Genomic DNA, 6,445 nt, shown 5'->3' with positions numbered 1-6,445 from the left:
TACTACTATTACTGCTGCTGCTGCTGCTGATACTACTACTACTACTGCTACTTCTACTACTACTACTACTACTACTACTACTTCTACTACTACTACTACTACTACTACTACTACTACTACTACTACTACTGCTGCTGCTACCTCTAATAATGATAATTATAATGATAATAGAACTGTGAATATGTATAATTCATGGAGCATAATATCTTTCAAAAATATCAGTGACCGGTGTGTCAGAGAAATCAAAACAAAGAGAGGACTGACTTACAATGTAAAAGCACTTATTTTTTTTTAAATAGAATACCACATTTACAATCACTGTTCAGCGAGCTCCATTGCCGAAATCCCTATATCTATAGTCACAAGAATAAACGGCTGCTTTTTTGTGTAGTAGGAATGAATTTGGTAAGACCCTCTGATGATTCTGCTTACTAGTTTATTCATCATTTCAAGCATTTCTTACTCAACTACTCTTCCTCTCAAATCCATGGTAACTTAATTAGGAATCACACATGAAAGAACGACACTGCAAACTATTCGATATAGATATTGTTTTATAACTATCAGTATTCATTCAATTAACTATCTTTCACTTCAAAATGATACACATACTTGTACAATACAATAAAGTACCCCATTGTCTAGACCTTTAGTTAAACGAAGTAGTCATATTTTCTCCCTTTGTTACATGAGATGCTCTTCAACCGCATAATGGAAGCAGAGATGTGGATATGGAGGGAACTGCTGAAGATCAGTAGAAAGGACAAGCAAACTTACATAATTATTTTGAAGGAACCTAACACAAAGATAGAGCTCCTTGGAAAGGTAGTCAGCCTGAAACTAGGAATCTCGGTAACATCCTAAAGGGTAATGGGATACCCCTAGCAGCACAGACAATTATTGAAAGTGGAAGGAAAGAGGAAAAGAGGCAGGCAGAGAAAGCTGTGGTTGTACAATATCAAGGAAATGACTGCATGGCCTCACATTCCAGGTACCAAGAGATCAACACAGAATAGGCATGTGGAGGTAAGTGATCAAAAGGGGTGCAGATTATGGTCAAACTGACAAAAGTGGAAGAAAGTAATCAGAAGGGGCCGGTGCACATTATGGTCACCAATCGCCAGATAAGGACTAAGGCAGCCTGGTATTAGCCAGGTATAGGAATAACACGATCTTAAAAGTCAATAGTATTCTTCTTCCTTTCTGCTCAATCAGGGCTCTGTTTTTTTCATTTAACTTGTTATTAATAATAACTCATGATAGCTTTAATATAAGCTATACAGAATTGCTTGCATTTGATTGGCTATAAAAATTACAATTGACAAATTTGTTATAGAAATGTGACAGATATTAAACGGGGTCCATATTTTCATGTCTTGTATTTTCAACTTCCGATTTCCTCCTGACAAAAATTGGTAATTTCTTGTGAAAAAAATGTATATTTTTGTTTTACATTCCTTTATATATATCAATAACTATATGAATATTAATAATAATTATAATTTCAGTGTGTGTACCCTTCCTTGCCCTCTTCATCATAATTACAATATGACACTATTTATATTACGATTACATACTGTTAAGGAGGCTATTTCCGACTTGTTTTGTTGTTGTTGTTGGGTTTTAGTAAGGCCGTCTGACGCTCGCACAGCACCGGCTTATACCGCCTTGTGATGAGAAAAAGGTAGGTGGACATATTCCTTCGAGCTTAATCGTAAGTCTGCAAAATGTATTATATTCTTATCTTTAGCATCCAGTCTATTATAAAAATGACTAAAGGTTCAGAGTCAAGCCCCTAACAGGTTTCTTTAAACCATTTTGCGGTTCTTAAATGCACCAACTTTTGTCATTCTTTTCTCATCTTTTCATGTAGTACTCGTCAGTTTTGCTACTGTACCTTTAATGACGAAAAGAAGTGGATAGTTTGCTGCAAATTTGACTCAGAAGAGAGAAAAACTGTTCCCTGAACTCTGTAAAAGAAATTAAAAAGTGGAATAACATGGCTCCAATGGCAGTACCAACAAACGGCATATGATCATCATCATGATAATGCTGAAATCCAAACTGAAGAAATCCTTCAAAATACGGTTAACGATTTTAATGAAAACAGCGAACAAGACAATCTCCCATATACAGAAGACGTATCGGTTGAACATGCCGACGGTGATGTAACATCAACTCGAGATCTAGACAAAAGGGTGGGAGAACTTAATGGAGTAACAGCAGCAGTAGCAGTAACTGCTGCAGATGACGATCTACTAACTCAAGACCTATAAAGCCTTCCTAGTGGAAGTAACTGCTGAATATGACAATCTACAAACTCAAGACGTAGGAAGTCCTTCCCTATATACAGTGAAAGTAACTGCTAAAGATGACGGTCTACTTACTCAAGACGTAGGAAGTCTTCCCTATATAGTGAAAGTAACTGCTGAAGATGACAATCTACAAACTCAAGACGAAGGACGTCTTCCCTATACAGTAAAAGTAACTGCTGAATATGACGATCTACAAACTCAAGACGTAGAAAGTCTTCCCTATACAGTAAAAGTAACTGTTGAATATGACGATCTACAAACTCAAGACGTAGGAAGTCTTCCCGATACAGTAAAAGTAACTGCTGAAGATGAAGATCTACAAACTCAAGACGTAGGAAGTCTTCCCTAAACAGTAACAATTACTGCTGAAGATGAAGATCTACAAACTCAAGACGTAGGAAGTCTTCCCTATACAGTAAAAGTAACTGCTGAAGATGACGATCTACAAACTCAAGACGTAGGAAGTCTTCCCTATACAGTAAAAGTAACTGCTGAAAATGACGATCTACAAAGTTAACTCAAGACGAAGGAAGTCTTCCCTATACAGTAAAAGTAACTGCTGAAGATGACGATCAACAAACTCAAGACGTAGGAAGTCTTCCCTATACAGTAAAAGTAACTGCTGAAGATGACGATCTACAAACTCAAGACATAGGAAGTCTTCCCTATACAGTGAAAGTAACTGCTGAAGATGACGATCTACAAACTCAAGACGTAGGAAGTCTTTCCTATACAGTAAAAGTAACTGCTGAAGATGAAGATCTACAAACTCAAGACGTAGGAAGTCTTCACTATACAGTAAAAGTAACTGCTGAAGATGAAGATCTACAAACTCAAGACGTAGGAAGTCCTTCCCTATATACAGTGAAAGTAACTGCTAAAGATGACGGTCTACTTACTCAAGACATAGGAAGTCTTCCCTATATAGTAAAAGTAACTGCTGAAGATGACGATCTACAAACTCAAGACGTAGGAAGTCTTCCCTATACAGTAAAAGTAACTGTTGAATATGACGATCTACAAACTCAAGACGTAGGAAGTCTTCCCGATACAGTAAAAGTAACTGCTGAAGATGAAGATCTACAAACTCAAGACGTAGGAAGTCTTCCCTAAACAGTAACAATTACTGCTGAAGATGAAGATCTACAAACTCAAGACGTAGGAAGTCTTCCCCCCGGGTCTTCCCTATACAGTAAAAGTAACTGCTGAAGATAACGATCTACAAACTCAAGACGTAGGAAGTCTTCCCCCCGGGTCTTCCCTATACAGTAAAAGTAACTGCTGAAAATGACGATCTACAAAATTAACTCAAGACGAAGGAAGTCTTCCCTATACAGTAAAAGTAACTGCTGAAGATGACGATCAACAAACTCAAGACGTAGGAAGTCTTCCCTATACAGTGAAAGTAACTGCTGAAGATGAAGATCTACAAACTCAAGACGTAGGAAGTCTTCCCTAAACAGTAACAATTACTGCTGAAGATGAAGATCTACAAACTCAAGACGTAGGAAGTCTTCCCCCCGGGTCTTCCCTATACAGTAAAAGTAACTGCTGAAGATAACGATCTACAAACTCAAGACGTAGGAAGTCTTCCCCCGGGTCTTCCCTATACAGTAAAAGTAACTGCTGAAAATGACGATCTACAAAATTAACTCAAGACGAAGGAAGTCTTCCCTATACAGTAAAAGTAACTGCTGAAGATGACGATCAACAAACTCAAGACGTAGGAAGTCTTCCCTATACAGTGAAAGTAACTGCTGAAGATGAAGATCTACAAACTCAAGACGTAAGAAGTCTTCCCTATACAGTAAAAGTAACTGCTGAAGATGAAGATCTACAAACTCAAGACGTAGGAAGTCTTCCCTATACAGTAAAAGTAACTGCTGAAGATGAAGATCTACAAACTCAAGACGTAGGAAGTCTTCACTATACAGTAAAAGTAACTGCTGAAGATGAAGATCTACAAATTCAAGACGTAGGAAGTCTTCCCTATACAGTAAAAGTAACTGCTGAAGATGACGATCTACAAACTCAAGACGTGGGAAGTCTTCCCTATACAGTAAAAGTAACTGCTGAAGATGACGATCTACAAACTCAAGACGTAGGAAGTCTTCCCTATACAGTAAAAGTAACTGCTATATATATGACGATCTACATACTCAAGAACTAGAAAACCTCCCTATACAGTAAAAGTAACTGCTGAATATGATGATTTACAAACTCAAGACGTATAGGAAGTCTTTCCTATACAGTGGAAGTAACTGCTAAAGATGGCGACCTTCTGTCTCAAGACCTAGAAAGCCTCCCCTTCACAGTGGAAGTAACTGCTGAATATGGTGACCTTCTAACTAAAGACCTAGAAAGCCTCTCCTTTACAGTTGAAGTATCACAGGAATGATGGTCAAACAGAAACAGCAATTCCGGCGATTCTAAAATACACGGCAGAAGTAACTGATGCACTGCAAACTGCCGTCAGACGAAAGAGGATAGCGATTATTGTCAAGAGATGACTTTGAATATAAATTATGTAGGCCTACAGGATGTATCATGTAATAAGAAAATGTATTGATGCAATGTAAAGGAAATAATATTATATTGTATCAATGTTGTCGTGTACATTTATGTATGTTTTTTGTTTGTAGGACTGTCTTAACTTAGAACATTAAAAAAACAATGATAATTTTCAAGGGAAGGAAGAAGAAAACTTCCGGTAAAAGTTTTCAAAGTAAATAATGAGTTTGACACATGTCAAACGTTACAGTAGTCACGAGTCAGAAATGTTGGAATTATCCATGAAAAGGAAGCCTTATGCCAATAAAAGGTGAAGGGAAAGGATGAATGTGAAAAAGTAAACATCCACTGGTCAGACATTTTCGAGAAGAAACACAGTTTTGTTACCTGGTCCTTCCGGAAGTTCAAGTTTAAACCAATCAGGTGCAAGTTGCACAATGAGTAACAAGGCATAACCCAATCAAATTTAGTGGGGCATAGACTAAAAAACCATTCTAAGTATATAAGTCACCCAAAATCTAGACCATTAGGTATATAGGAGTAAATCGTTATAAATCCAGAGTTGTTAGTCAGAATACTAAATTCAGCTATTGGTGAATACAACATATAGGGGTGGCGGAGCATCTTTTAAAGTAGGGAGAGTAACCAACAAAAAAAGGGTACTCTCTGAAAAAATTGGGCACCTTCAAGGGGAAATCTCAAAGCGGAAATATACAATTTTTAGACATTGGTAAATACCCCTAAATTGTGATTACATTGAAATTGGCGACTTCAATGTTTATTTCTCTATTTACATGGTCCAAGATACTGCTTAAGGATCATACTTTGTAGTTGGGTTTGATGGTCTGAATATATATGTTTTAAGATTTTTGAGGTCACGGTGTAAAAAATCACATCCTATAAAGAGAAAGAACAATCTTGATGGGGTTTTAAGCACAATCTAATCATGAAAGGCTGAAAATATCTGAAAGAAGAAACATAACTAGAAATTTAATTCGTCATGGGGACGAATTAGGTGGTCTGTTTTCAATTTTATGATCATTGAAAAGTCAAAAAAGAAAAAAAAAAAAAAAATTGTTGGAGACTCCCGGACTCGAACCAGGGACCTCGAGGTCGGAAGTCAAGTGCGTTACCGATATGCCAAAACATTTCCCATAGAGATTACACGTAAACGGAAAATAGAATTCACAAATCCCACTTTATAAGTGAAATATGAGCATGATCCCGGCATCTGATCGAAAAATAAAGGGCACACTTGTGATAGCTTATTCTCTCAGCTACATCATACTCAAAGCTCAGCATAAAAACGATGGAGATATTGCTCCCGAAAGACGAGAATGTAGAATCCAGTTTTGAGAAAAAGTCATGTCCCATAGAGAATACACGCAAAATGTGAAAAATTGACATGCCTCCTTTAATCGCAAAAATACGCCATGATGCCCTTGTCAAAATGAAATATCGTGATAACTGCATTTGTAGACAATATTCTCAGGTAGAACATATCAAAATTTGGAAGAAAATTAATTAATATTTACAGAGATACAATCAATTTTTCAAAAATCTTCTGACGTCATAATATGCAAATTGAAATTATGAGTTCGGTGGCCATTATGATGACG

Source organism: Strongylocentrotus purpuratus, unplaced genomic scaffold, assembly GCF_000002235.5.
Source record: "Strongylocentrotus purpuratus isolate Spur 01 unplaced genomic scaffold, Spur_5.0 spur5_contig_841, whole genome shotgun sequence".
NCBI lineage: Eukaryota > Metazoa > Echinodermata > Echinoidea > Camarodonta > Strongylocentrotidae > Strongylocentrotus > Strongylocentrotus purpuratus.
Note: the sequence above shows the minus strand (reverse complement) of the source record.